Source organism: Sphaerodactylus townsendi, linkage group LG12, assembly GCF_021028975.2.
Source record: "Sphaerodactylus townsendi isolate TG3544 linkage group LG12, MPM_Stown_v2.3, whole genome shotgun sequence".
NCBI lineage: Eukaryota > Metazoa > Chordata > Lepidosauria > Squamata > Sphaerodactylidae > Sphaerodactylus > Sphaerodactylus townsendi.
Window position 1 is genome coordinate 18,592,784 of NC_059436.1, and position 15,017 is coordinate 18,607,800.

Below are 15,017 nucleotides of genomic sequence, written 5' to 3' on the forward strand. Positions count from 1 at the left end.
CGGTCGCCACGGGGTTTTCAGAAATGTTGCTCAACCATCCAGGGGGAGAAATGACATGCACTGAGGAGGACGGAGAGTGGCAGAGTCGGGGTCACTGCGTTGCTGCTGCTTAGGTAGTGGAGAATGCAGCAAGCCCCCGGCTTATTTGCCGCAACTACCGCGCAACAAAAGGTGAGTGGGGAAATGACCTTAGTTTCCCTCTTCACTTCACAGCTGTTTTCTACAACAAAGATTCCTGAAGCTGTGGAACAAAAAGGTACCAACTTCTTGCAGAGAGATCCCTATCTTGTATATCTTGTATTTATTATTTTGTCCAAGACCCCCCCCCCCCCAAGCCACCTTTCCTGTTGTCCATGAAAGAATCCATGCTGTATTTTTGCTCTAAGACAATACCTGACAGATATTTTGCAGAGTTGAAAAACAGAGAAAGTAAAGAGGGATGGATTTTGGGGGGGGGGGGGGTTAAGGAGTTGCATACTCTGTCCACAAGATGTCACCATTTGTTGTTCCATTACTAATACCTCGCACACACAAACCTCTTTGCGATGACATGAACGCATGTGATTTGAAGTTCTCTGTTGTGCCCAGGAGAAGTTAGTGGGAATTCCAGTATCCTCAAATCTATCTGGCCATCAATGTGCACTTCCCGCTAGTTACCTATTTAGCTTCCTTTTGGGATTTCCACAGCACAGCCCCTGTTAGAGTAGCCTGAATGGGGTCTGTTTTCCCTGCAGTGTAGGATACCAAAAACCCTCGGGCTGACCCTGCACAGATTCCTGTCTCCCAACTGTCCCATTGTAAGCAGGCCACATAAGAGCCCATTTTAGAGCTGATCTCCCACCTTCTTTCACTGAAACACGTTCCGCTCCTTTTTGCATTTCCCTAAGCAGCATCACTGACAGTAAAAAGCAAATCGGCAGGCAAATCCCATACAAAGAGAAATAGAAAACAGAAAGAAAACAAAACAGCCAGCATTGTAATAACTTTTTATAGCTCTAGGGTACAGCCTCTTTTTGACTGCTCTGTCCTAAGTGCCCCACCTCAAAAGCTGCATTACACAGCCAGGAAATAGCAACTAAAATGATCAAAATGGAAGGGAAAAAAGGACAAGGCATTTGGATGGTTTAGTTCAGAAAAAAAGATAAATAGGAGTAGGACATGGTAGAAGGTTCCAACAGTGGGCATGATGGGAGAGAGTGGAGACATTTTTCCCCTCCTTTTGGAACTGTAAATCCACATAACACTTAGACAATTGTGCCATTACTGTATTGTAACTTCACCCCCTGCAGAAAAGATGGAAGCAAGTGGCACATTTGTGGCCTCTGGCACAGTGATGGAAGGAAAAGCCTTATCACATTCTTTTTGTTGTGCTATCCCGTCCCCACAGGGAAAGACAGGCAGGGAAGCCTTTGTGGGGAAAGATAGCAGAAACTATCCAGAGTGTTTTTAAGGCTGGGGAAAGTGTTCCCCTCAGTATATACCTCCTTAAAGAGAAACAGCGCAAAATCAGAAGGCAGCTGATCTTGGGAAAGGGTTGCATCTTTCCTCCTTTTCCTGAAAAGTTCCTTGCAGAAGCATTTTAAACTAACTCTGCTTGTGTTCAGGGATGACTGGAAGGTGGTAGAATTGTTGGGATGAGTCTCAGCCTCCTAACCTATGTATCAAAATTCTTTTTTCCACCCACCATTTCAGCATTCTGTAAGAGAAGCTGGCAAGGGAGTGCAGGAGTCAAGTGTAACACGCTACTTCTCCCTCTATGAGATCCTCAGTAAAACAGCTCTACAGAGGAAAGGTTCACTGAGGTTTTCCACATTTTTGAAATCTCTGTGCCCAAGGGGGGAGGGGGAGGACACAAACAAAACCTGACAAATGAAACCACTGGCAAATAAAACTGCTTGACAAACCTGACAAACAAAACTGGTTGTAGCCTATCTGTTGGTAAACATTGAGGATGTTAGCTCTAGATAGGGAGACACACAGGCCCCTTCTGAGTCCTGGAAGCCCACACATCAAACTCTGCTCCAAATGTATTGTCAAAGGCTTTTATGGCCGGAATCAACTGGGTGTTGTGGGTTTTCCAAGCTGCGTGGCCATAGTCTGATAGTTTTTGCTCCTAATGTTTTTTGCCCGCATCTATGGCTGGCATCTTACTGTGACGTACCTCTGAAGTCTCGAGCCACAGATGTGAGTGAAATGTTGGGAGTAAAAACTACCAAACCACGGCCACACAGACTGAAAGCCCACAACCTCCCATCTACTCAAAACATTTAATATCTCAAGATTCAGCTGTGGTTCTACTGATCTCCTCTGGCACCGATACCAGTGGTTCCCATAGGAATGGCATACATAAATATGCTCTCTGCTTATATGTATAAAAGTGCTATCAACTCTCTGCCAATTTAGGACAACGCCACAGGGTTTTCAAGACAAACAACAGACAAGAGGTGGTTTGCCATTGCCTGCCTCGGTGCAGCAACCCAGGACTTTTTTGGTGGTCTCCCATGCAAGTACTAACCAAGGCTGACTTGGCATACTTCCAACAGAAATGGGCTAGTTCAGATCATGCAGATCAGGGTAGCCGTCTGAATAAGCAGCCACAAAACAATGTCCTTCCTTGCTCTCCTTTGAAACATCTTCAGGCAGTTCTCTACGGCAACTGAGGTTTTGCAAGGTATATTTCAATTAATGCAGCATGAACTAATTTTGGAACCCAGAACATGTGTTGTGGTTGCTTCCAAACAACAAGCCAACTGGTATTGCAAATGGCAGTTTAGGGAGAGGGCTATATTTCCCACAAAAATCTATTTCCCACATGCAAGATTCCACTATAGTTGGAAGTCCCTCCCATTTACTTATGACTTTCCAGTTGCTTCATGCTTTATTTGCTTAATTACTCACTTCCTACAGCAATTCCTCAACAGTTCTTAGAGGACCTAGGGGCAAGGTTTTAATTAGTACTTTTCTCTTTGATTGCAAAGTGATTGCTCACGTCACAATTTCATAACAGATAAATAAAAATAACAGATAATAAAAATAAAATTCAAATCATTTTTGCTTCAAAGGGGAAAACAGAAATTGAAGCCCATTTCACTTATACCTGCACACCAGAAAGGAACAAAGCACAACAGATTGTGAGTGGCCCCTGGCATCAAAGAGGAAGTAATTAATTAAGCACAGGGAATCAGAAGCTGCTTTAAGACAACCAGAATACAGAAGGACATTTAAAGGGACAGCAAATCATGAACAGCACTTTGGAAAATCTTTAATTGCACTATGCTAGTCTTCACATGATGCTGCTATTGCATTTTAAGTAAAATAAACCACCACATAGGACCTCTGAAAAAAACTGCAGGCAACCATCCATTAAGCAATGGAATGAATAAGCCAGCAAAGGCATTGTCTGGATTCTCTGCAAAAATTATGGCAACAAATGACATCTATTCCAGACTAAATGAACCTGCATGCAGAGAAACTTTTATCTTTTCAAATCCCAAAGGCAAAAATGTTACCTGAAATCTGCACCAAACAGGCAATACTCTACACAGAGTCAAACTTATGACTCTGAATTTAAGAGTTATTTAAGGCATAGAATCTCTCTCCCCACACAGGCAGAGAGAGAGAGAGAGAGAGAGAGAGAGAGAGAGAGAGAGAGATTTTATATCTTAAATCTCCATTCCAGATAGGAGCAAAAGAAATGCAAGGAAATGGGACCAAAACCCAGCAAACCAAACAGCTCAAGGGAGCAGTTTTGCTGGAATTGGTCTTCTCAGCTCTCACCAGAGTACCTTAAGAGTTGGAAGCCCCTTTTCCAATTAATATCAAACTTCTCCCTCCTGCCCCATCCCTTTAGGATAAGGATTCCTATTTCCAGATAGTTTTCACCCCCTATCCAGAGAATCCATCCATGCAGTTAGAAGCAGAAGATATTGCTCCATCATGTTGGAATACTCTGGAGGACACTCACCAAACTTTGGCAACTTAAGACACCCACAAGGAAAGAAAGGATGTTCCCTACTTTCATACTATGCAAAGTCTTACTTTTTTCACTAGAAAACTGGAACCCAGTTTTTCTAAATTTTGAGCACCAATAATGATCAAAATATGCTATTCCTGTATTATGGTATCCTCTCCTGGAAACAAAATGCCCCTGAAGTCAGACTGATATTTTTACAAAGAACAGACCAGAAATAGCTAATGACCAATACAACCCTTACCTTATTCCTCAACGGGGCGAATTTCACACATATTAATATATCCAGAATATGTATAGTAGCAGAGGTTAGACGGTAACCAAAGATTTAATGAGTTCCTTGCCAATTCACGCTCTTGTTCTTAATGGCAATTATTCCTGGGGTCTTAAGTCTATGTAACCCTGCACGCCATTTTAACAAGCCTAAGAAGCAATCAGATAGCATTTGTAAAAATTAACCAACTTTTTTTTTTAACAATTAAACTCTCTAAACAGAATTTCTATGTGTGCCTTGCTCTTCTCTTTCGGGTGATGGTTTTCTCTTTCAGGAGCTCAAGGTTCACGCATACAAACAAGCTACATCAGCAGACTGGGTGAAAGTCTACTGAACCAACAAGGTATTTACAGAATTAAGAAATCAGACACTTCTTTCTCGCTTTATCTCAGTCTTACTAAGAGCTGGGGCAGGGGTCCCCAACACAGTGTTTTTTGGAGGGAAGTGGGTGGAGCCAAGGAGGGTTTTTGCCCAGCAAGACTTCTGATTGGTTATGGGAGATTTGATTGGCTGCACAGATTTTTTTGAAATGTTGTTGTGGCAGCAGCTATCGCCACCGCACATGGATCTGCACTGTGTTACTGAAGTTAAGCTGTGGCAATCGCTTTGCGGCTGGCTCCAGGTCCTGCAACATCCCTTTTGTTACTGCACCCACCATGCTGCCTCAGAATTCAAAATGTGCCTGCAGGTTCAGAAAGGTTTGGGACCCAGGCTAGGGGCTCTTCCAGTTGCTTATCTGTAACAACCCTCAACTCAATCTTATTACAACTGAATAATCTGAAAAGAGATTCCACAATGATCAGCTACTGGACAGCCATGAAGGAAATGAAATGCAGTGCTTGAATCTTTACTTACTAACTTGGCGGTGAGAGAGATGCAGAGAAACTTACATCTTTGGTATTAGAATTTGTTGATAGGCAATATTTGACTAAGGAGGGGGAACGAACAAGTAATCTCTCCCTTGCCGACTCCTCTCGAGGTAAACTGGCTGCTCATCAGAGATTCAGTTTACTCGGAGTCAACGGAGAAAATAATGTTTACGCTGTATTGTCGAAGGCTTTCAGGGCCGGAATCTCTCTTCCTTTGTCCTCTCCTATTATCATTGTTGTGCCTGCCTTGGTTACACCTAGATTAGATTACTACATTGTACTACCCTTGAAGACAGTCCAGAAGCTACAGTCGGTGCAGAATGCTGGCCAAAATTCTGACTGGTTGTGGGGATCATATCACTCCATTTCTGATCCTTCTAAACCAGCTCCCAATTTGCTTCTGGACTCAATTCAAGTTGCTGTTCTTGAGCTCTAAAGCCATATACAGCTTGGGGCCACTTTAGTCATCTTTGGAGGACCTGCTTTGGGTGTCCTTCCATCTGAGACTAGACAGGTGGCAGTTCAAGAAAGGATCTTCTTGGTCATGCCACCAGAATTATGGGATTCCTTCCCCAGTGAGATTTTTCTGCCTTTTCTGCCAGCCAGTGAAGACTTTTTCATTTTGTCTGATGTTTATGTATATGTGTATTTATCTGACATATTTGATGAAGGGAATTTTGACTCTTGAAAGCTTATTCCTCAAAAACTCTTGTTCATCTTCTGATTCTGGCTATTGCTGACCAACAAGGCTGCCCTTTGCGATTGTGTATATTGATTTGGGCTTCAATCCACCTTGTGGACCTTGAATGGGTGGTAAGGTGGCCTGGAAATGCTTTAAACAAACAAACAAAATATATTTTGAATTAAATTTAAAGTGTTAGACCAAGGGTATGTCCCTGGCAATAGGGCTTTAAGTGGATACCAATTCCTTCACCCAGTGTGTTGGTTTTTATTTTGTTTTGCTTTGTTTTGCATGCCTGCTTCAAGAATAAATTATCCTGGAATAAAATCATTTATATATAAACTCAGACACACATATGCTGTTTGCTACATTAGCATGCAAATTCCATCCCCTGGAAAACAGAATGACAAAAAAAATGGATGGTGATTACCTCCAAGCTACAGAAAGTCGACAGTTTTTGTACCGCAGCTCAATTACAGATGCAAAAATGTTATTCACATGAGATGAGAAATTGCACTCATATTCCAAGCAAGTTTTCAAGCCCACAGGAGTGAGGGTAATGCTACTGGGTGAAATTTACTATGAAATTGCTTTTTCTTCAGCCTTGGGGCCAACTAACTTCTACATGATACATATGTTTGTTCTAAATGTCAAACATTACTAATAACTTGCACAGGCAAGCTCTCTCTCTTTCAGGACATGACAGATACAACTAATTTCCTTATTAATGCAGACCAAAAAGATTGCCCTGTCTGAGGACCAGGACACTCTGAGAAGAAGAGGAGATTGGAATTATATCCCACCTTTCTCTCCTGAACAGAAAGTGGCTTACAAACTCCTTTCCCTTCCTCTCCCCACAACAGTCACCTTGTGAGGTAGGTGGGGCTGAGAGAATTCCAAAGAACTATGACTAGCTCGAGGTCACCCAGCAGGAATGTAGGAGTGTGGAAACACAGCTGTTTCACCAGATAAGCCTCTGCCACTCAGGTGGAGGAGTGGGGAATTAAACCCGATTATCCAGATTAGAATCCACCTGCTCTTAACCACTACACCATGCTGGCTTCTTCCCTAAATATTGCCCTCACCAGGCCTCACCCCCAAATCTCCAGGAATTTTCCAATCCAGAGTTGGCATAGACTCTACCTTCCAAAGCAGCCATTTCTGTAGCCTAGAGATCGGATTAACTGTGGGAGATTCCCAGAGTGCTTTACAGATAGAGGAAGAGATGAAATCAAAGCGGGTGGTCATAGTGGAAGACAACTGCTACAATTAAGTCCAGACCTTCCTCCCATCCTGACTGACTTTCAAGCTTATTCATCTGCCCGTGGATCGTGCCAAAAGCCTGTGCCTGAAGTCAAACAATTATCTCGCCTTTCTCATGCCTCTTCCTAGTCTAGGCCCACCCAAACATCATAAATAAAAGCTCAAAAGAAAATGAAAAACCTCAGGCTTATTTGGAAGGTTGGAGGTGCTGCCCCCCCAAAAAAAGATAACTCAACCTGAGCACCTTATTCCTCACTAGACAAAGAAAGGAAGGAGCCCCAGGAACAGCAACGATCCTTGCTTTTGTTTGATTTTCTTTGATTTTGCCAACTGATCATTTCTATTTCTTTATCAAACCAGAAGCAATAAATCAATATCTGACTTTCCAGGAAAGGGGGTGGGTGGTGGATCTCTCTTTGCCTTATCCTGGATTGACAAAAATACAATGGTTAGTCTGGTGAAAGAACTTCTTGCTGCTAAAAGTACTGTGTTGCTATTGTGTGGGCCTTCAGTATCACACACCATTAACAGCTACTGTCCTAAGACTATTTACTAAAAAAAATAACACCAAACGATGGAGGGAGACTGCTCAGAAAACATGCTCAGGAATAGGCTATAAGAGTGAATAGAGATTGATGGGAAATTCAAAAAATCTGACTAAAGGAGCTCATACTCTGGAAATATTGTTGGTCTCCAAGGTTCTACTGGACTCAAATCTAACTCTTCTATCGAAGACCCACCTGGTTACCTTTTTGTGCCCTATCCTCAGCACCACCCAGGCCCCTTCCGCACATGCAGAATAATGCACTTTCAATCCACTCTCAATGCACTTTGCAGCTGGGTTTTACTGTGCGGAATAGCAAAATCCACTTGCAAACAATTGTGAAAGTGGATTGAAAGTGCATTATTATTCTGCATGTGCGGAAGAGGCCCTAGCTGCAGAGCAGTTGGGGAACTGTGCTCAGATCGACAAGAAAGCGGTAAACCTGAAGTGGACTTTTCAGAAAAAGTCGGACTTCAGACAGACCTAGTCTAGTGCAATCTACAGGGGAGCCAGAAGATGGCATTAGAGCATCTGGAAGGAACATAAAACCAATTTTGGATCAATGTTGTCACCTGAATGTGAAGACCAAAACGGCTGCCTTTTGAATTGGTTAATTAACGTCACTAATTTGAGAGAGCCAGGAGAGAGGTCAAGGGTATGACTCAAATGTCAGATAGAGTCTAGGGCCAATTTACTACTTCAAATTATATTTAACTACTGATTTCTACCTCTGCCTCTGCCTCTTTCACTGGTTTGACAGCTTTGTGGCATGAACGTCAACACTTCGTTCTTTTTGATTAGGGGGAAATGATCACATGTCACATTTCTGCCTCTGATCTTGGTTTGCTTCAATGAATGAATGAATTTATTTTAATGTTGTGACCCACAGGCCATAAACAATGTATGTATAATAAATAGCATGCAGAATGCAGCAAAATATAACAGGATAAAATACAGCAACACAATACAGTATTAGAAGAGTTTGGATTTATACCCCACTTTTCTCAATTGTAAGGAGTCTCAAAGTGGCTTACAATAGACTTCCTTTTCTCTCCCCACAACAGACTCCTTGTGAGGTAGGAGGGGCTGAGAGAATTCTGAGAGAACTGTGATGAGCCCAAGGTTATCCAGCAGGTTTCATGTGGAGGAGTGGGGAAACAAACCTGATACACCAGATAAGAGTCCACTGCTCATGTCGAACCCAGTTCTTTAGATCAGAGTCTACCGCTCTTAACCACTGCACCATACTGGCTCTCTATTACTAAAAATAACAAACTATACAAAAAACAAATAAGCCAATAGCAATAAACCATAAAGCTAGACATAAATGTCAAAGTTAAAAGAGTAGAGAGATATCCCCAATTGCCCAACCCCAATATCAGAGCGCCAGGGTACTGGTAGGAACAAATCATAAGAAACATGCCAATTGTCACAAGAAAACCTCTTCCTGTAGGGGTGGAGAGAACTACAAATCAAATAATACAAACAAACAAATAGAATGCCCTTTCATCAGCTCCACATATGGGAAAGACAAGAGACACCTACAGTCCATTATTCAACAATGGCGGCTGGTCAAAGGCTAACAATCCTCCCCATGGGATGTTTTTCCCACTCCCAGAGCAAAAACTGGGAAGTTCATTAAGCTCTCGGTGGGCAAACCACCTATAATGGGTTAGATAATTGAGTCACTAACCATGCAGGCCCAGAGGCGAATGGCCTGTAGGGACAAGGGGTCATGCCTTTTGGTCACATGGGGGGCGCCGGGGTGAGGGCGCCCCAGCCACTCACCACAAGCCCCACCCGCCCATCTCTGTGCAGGCCGTCTTTGGGGCAAAAGGCCCCTGTACGGAGGCCGGGGGCAGGGCTCAGCGGCAGGGCCCCGCCCCTGACCCCCACCCTCAGGCCCCACCCCCAAGCATGGGGATGCAGAGGGGCATGGGGGGCATGGGGTGGGAGGGCCAAGGAGTTGTGTCCTGGTGCCATTTCCCCCCAATACGCATCTGCGCAGGCCTGATCCATATGAACAAAGCACCTTGGCAACATATTAAAAAGGGTTGCGAAATCCACCCAATATTTGTTAACAGAGACTGTTAACATGATCGGTTTAATCAAAGAGGCTGTAAAGCCTCAGGTGACAGCCAACACAGAGAAGCCTCTCTGAATCCCAAGTTTGTCTCCCACTGAGACTTAATTACCCAAGACAAGAATTCAAATTATGAAGAGATTATTACAGCCATTACCTACGAACTCCATTCTAGCCACCTCTACTGAGCGATTGCTTAACATGATAAGGGCGCACACAGAGGATGGATGATAGTGCTTCCCTCCAGAATATCGCTTGATAAACTTCGAACATCATACAATAAATGCAAATTATTAACAGCTGGAATGAATCAGGTTGTCCAGTCTGATTTGCAATCTTCTCAAGGCAAGAATTACTCTGACCTGGATAGAAATCTCAGTGTGCAAAAAAAAAACCCAAAACCCGTCTTGTGCTGAAAATAAGATCCCAAAAAGGTAGCCACATGGGTGCGCTTTTCTACACTGGCCCTCCTATCTCAGCCCTGCCTCAAGTATTCGAATTCTAGAATCCTAGAATTGGAAAAGACCCCAAGAACCATCAAGTCCAACCCCCTGCAAAGCAGAAACACACAATCAAAGCATTCCTGACAGATGGTCATCCAGCCTCTCTTTAAAAACCTCTGAAGAAGAAGACTCCATCACACTCCGAGGTAGTGCATTGCACTGTCGAACAGCCCTTACTGTCAGGATGTTTTTCCTGATGTTTAGATGGAAGCTCTTTTCCTTCACCTTGAACCCATTACTGCTGGTCCTAGTGTCTGGAGCAGCAGAAAACAAGCTTGCTCCCTCACCAATATGACATCCCTTCAAATATCTAAACATGGTTATAATGTCACCTCTTAACCTTCTCTTCACCAAACTAAACATACCCAGCTCCTTAAGTCTCTCCTTGTAGGGCATGCATTCCAGACCTTTGACCATGTTGGTTGCCCTCCTCTGGACCCGTTCAAGCTTGTCAATATCCTTCCTGAATTGCAGAGCCCAGAACTGCACACAATATTCCAGGTGAGGTCTACAAATATTAGGCACAAAGGGTTGAGAAAATGGGATCAGCCCAAACAAGCAGAACTGGTAAGAAGTCACTTAAGTATTTCCAGATTCTAAACACCAATTCACAGCCTTGCCTCTCCTTAGGTTAGCCTATGAAAAGCGGAATACGTAAGATATGTTCCCATTAAAAAGCATTAATCATAATCTTACAATCTGTTTCTGCATTGGATGCTAATAAGTAACCCTCCCCGACAATTTCTGAGAAACTGAAGCCACCAGGAAACCACCTTGCTTTTCCTCTTCCGCCTCCAAAACCAGGTCAAAGGTAGATGTGGGCGAAGCAGGCAGAATTCTCTTCCACTCGCTGCCTGTCACACTAATGACCCCAAAAAAGTCATTTTCCACAACTGCCGGTTGAGCTACTTCATTAGCATCTCCTGACACATCAGTGCTTCCACGATGCCAAAGCAAAATCTACATGAGCACATTCCTGTTTCTTAAAAAGGAAGTGGAACAGATAGATGCAAGTCCAGAAACATTTTAGAGACTAACAAGATTTTCAGGGCATGAGGTTTCGAGAATCAAAGCTCCCTTTGTTAGTGCTAAATTATGTTTCTTTTAAAAGTTCCACATCTGATATACTCACTATGATAACCCCACCCTGTTTTAAATTACACAGCTCTTATTTGGCCCAATGGGACCTACAAATACATTACTGAGAGGTTGAATGGGTCTTGAGCTAAGGGTTTGCCTGACGGGGAGTCTTGAGAACTTTGATAAAAGGATATTAACACTGGTTAATGTTGAGGTTGTTTGTTGCATTGTCAAGGACTTTCACGGCCAGACTCAACTGGGTGTTGTGCGTTTTTGGCTATGTGGCCATGTTCTTATAGTTTTTGCTCGCGCAGAGAGAAGAACATCTTTCCTTGACATGCCTCTGAAGATGCCAGCCATAGATACAAGTGAAACACCAGGAGCAAAAACTACCAGACCACAGCCACACAGCCCAGAAAACCCACAACACCCTGCTGAAGTTGTTTCTTCAGTTGGAGGTGATTCTCATGAGAAGTCTTCAGATAGGTCTTTTCAAGGACCCAGGCAGAAAGATACTGGCTGAGTATTAGGGGGGAAAATTACAGTGAGAATATTTTAGCAGGAATCTGCTACCTAGAGAGGTGGTAAGCCCCCGCCCCCACTTTTACTGGCAGTCTTCAAACAGTGAATTGACAAAGACTTGTCAGGGATGGTCTAGACCAGGGGTAGGGAACCTGCAGCTCTCCAGATGTTCAGGAACTACAATTCCCATCAGCCCCTGCCAGCATGGCCAATTGCCTGGGTCATCCAGGTCAGGGCCACATCTTTCTACTCAGTTGCTTTTTCTGTGGCTGACTCACCCTGCCCCCCCATTACCTCTATCCTACCCCACTACCCCACTCCAAGTTCATAAGAGCAGGGTCTGCAGTGTATTGTTTGTACAGAATAATTTAGTGAGGAAGCCAAGGGGAGAGGATGACTTGATTTGATTAATTTCCCAGAGAAACCAATTTCCTTTTCCTGCATGCCCAGAAAGAACTAGAAAGAGCATATTTTAACATCAGAAACACAGGGATCAATAAATAATGGAATGGCAGAGACGCTATCATGCTTGGTACATAAATTTTGCATGCCCATTACTCGCACAGCTAAATGCTAACAGATTCCAAGTTACAGCCAGTGCTGATGGGACTGATGGGCACAGCAACAGATGCTTCAGTGCCAAATCTTTGCTTTTCCATGATCCCTGTAGCTGGAGGATCTGAAACGATGAAAGTGCAACCATTCCTTGATGTATTGTTTTGGTCATCCCCAAATGACAAATACTTCCTGAATTAAAAGTGAAGCTATTCCAACTCTGGACATTGGGACTGTGCAAAGTGCCACCAAGTCGCAGCCAATTTATGGCAACCCCTATGGGGTTTTCAAGGTCTGAGAAGAACAAGGGAGGTTTTGTGTGTATCTGTATAGCAACCCTGGACTTCCTTGGTGGTCTCCCATCCAAGTACAAACCAGGGCAACCCTACTTACCTTCTAAGATCTGACCAGATATGGATTTACCATGGGGCTCTACCATGCTTCCTACTCTGAACTCTGATAGGCAGATAATATATCCAGAAGACAGTCTTCACAGCTGGGCCTGATCAGGACTGGGGGTTGGGGACCTGGCCTTAGTTCTGCAGTACCCCCTTTGGGCCATTAAGATCCCAAACCTTCCATCTCCTGCTCCCATTCCTGATGGTTGAGGGTTGAGGTTGTTTGGTTGATGGTTGAGGGTTGAGGGTTGCCAAACATCAAGTGTTGACAATAGATTGCCCAATACTGCAACTGATCTCCTGGAAAAAAATGGCTGCCTCAGAAGGTGGACTCAGACTGAAATCATTCCTCTCCACAAACCCTGACCTCAGACTCCACCTCGATAACCTTCAGGTGTTTCCCAACACAGAGCTGGAAACCCTACTTATGGTTACTTGTAGCTGTGGCCCAGCCTTTGTTTTTACTTTGCAGCACAATTTGGCGGGGAGGGGGTTCAGGAAAAGGGGGAAGCAGCCAGTGGTGGGATTCAAATAATTTAACAACCGGCTCTGCCGAAGTAGAGCGAACCTGCTGAATCCCACCACTGGAAGCAGCCCAACATGGGGCGGTATAAAAGTTCAAACAATAAATAAATAAACAAACAAACAAACATCAGCAGGTTCACGATTCAAAATTAACTCAAAATGTTCTGAAAGCTTTTGCGGTTCTTACCGCCCCCACTTGCTGTGATGATAACCCATCTTGGCCAGTCTGATAGACCTAGTTTGGGAACTTCTCCGTGTGTCTGCAGCTTGGCATTTCAGCAGAATAGCTCCATAGTGGGAGAAGAGGAGGAGTCATGCTTGACAAGGTGCACTATATTTTCTATTTCCATAACTGTGATGGATTTGGAATCTGCAAGGCATGGAGAGCCAAAGCTGCATGCTGGTCTTGGTATGCTAATGCTCTGTAATCCATGCACAGCCTCAGCCATTTTTCCACAGTTTCAAAAATGTAAAGGGGTACGGTGGTGAAATCTTAGCTGGGCACTTGTTAATTAACAAGCTCCTACAAGAACAGCTCCCAAAGTTTCAAGTGTGCCTGGATGCTGAGTGGCCAGGTACTATAAGGCAAATGACATAGAAAGGCCCTGTTTGTGACCTTCCTAGAGACACAGTTTTGACCACCAAGGGAATGGTAGGCTACGTGGACCTTCGGTCTTGCATTCTTATGATATATACACTTCATGACCAACCTCCCTACCATCAATATACTCTCACTCTTTAGCTAGTGCTAAATTTCACTTGAGAATCGTCTCCATCCTACATCCACTCTACCAGTCTGGTTATCAAGCCTTACTAGTGTTGCAGGGCAGGGGTTACATGGATTGCCAGCTCCAGGTTGGGAAAACCTGGGAGATTTGGAGGTGGAACTTCGGGAGGACAAGGTCCTGCGTGGGGTACAGTGCCAGAGTCTACCCTCTAAAACAACCATTTTCTGCAGGTAAGTGCAATTCTGGGAGATTCCCAGGTCCCACCTGGAGGCTGGCATCCCTGTGCTTTATACATGCTCAGCCACAAAACACATTCTGTTCTTGATTTCAAAATGAATTATTTGGGGATTCTGATTATATCAGTTTATCCTTACAGCCACAGAAACCTGGTGGGGGGTAAGAGAATCCCCACTTCATTACTTGGTTAATTTGAAGCATAGAGAGAAGAGACTAATGCAGTTCAACTGGGGTGGGGGAGGGAGGAAGGGAGGGATATTTAGTAGTATATGAATAACCGATCTCTGATTATTGACAAATCTGAGAATTTGGATGTCAGTTCTAGATACCCCTAAAATATTATCTGCTTTTAATAAGTTGCTTAACTGGGGAAAAAAAACTTGAAATGAAGATAATCAGCTTTATTTGACTAGGCCCTCCAGCAAATTAACTACCCCAACAATAGCTTGTTGAAGCAGAGTTGCTTGAAGGTAGATCTAATTTCAGTGAAGAGGACTATCTTCCTAATAAGCAGAGCAAGACTTGGCTATCTGAGCCTCACATTTCACTCAACACATACACAAACAGAATTAATGGATTTTTAGCTCATAGCAAATGGAGTGTGTTTATTATCTGTAAATTATTTATTTCTATTAGCCATTTGCTTCACTTGTTGGGGTTGGGTTGGGTTATTTTTGTGGGAAAGTTTGTGTTGTACACCGCCCTGAGCCCTTTTGGGACAGGGCGGTATATCAGCCTAATTAATTAATCAATCAATCAATTAATTAATTAAAGAACTATTTGC

The 15,017-nt window shown here is 43.6% G+C and overlaps 1 protein-coding gene across 11 annotated transcripts in view; it reads right to left on the reverse strand.

The window, feature by feature from the left end:
- GRAMD1B (GRAM domain containing 1B) overlaps positions 1-15,017 on the reverse strand; it is a 136,300-nt gene that overhangs the window by 119,572 nt on the left and 1,711 nt on the right. The window lies entirely within an intron of this gene.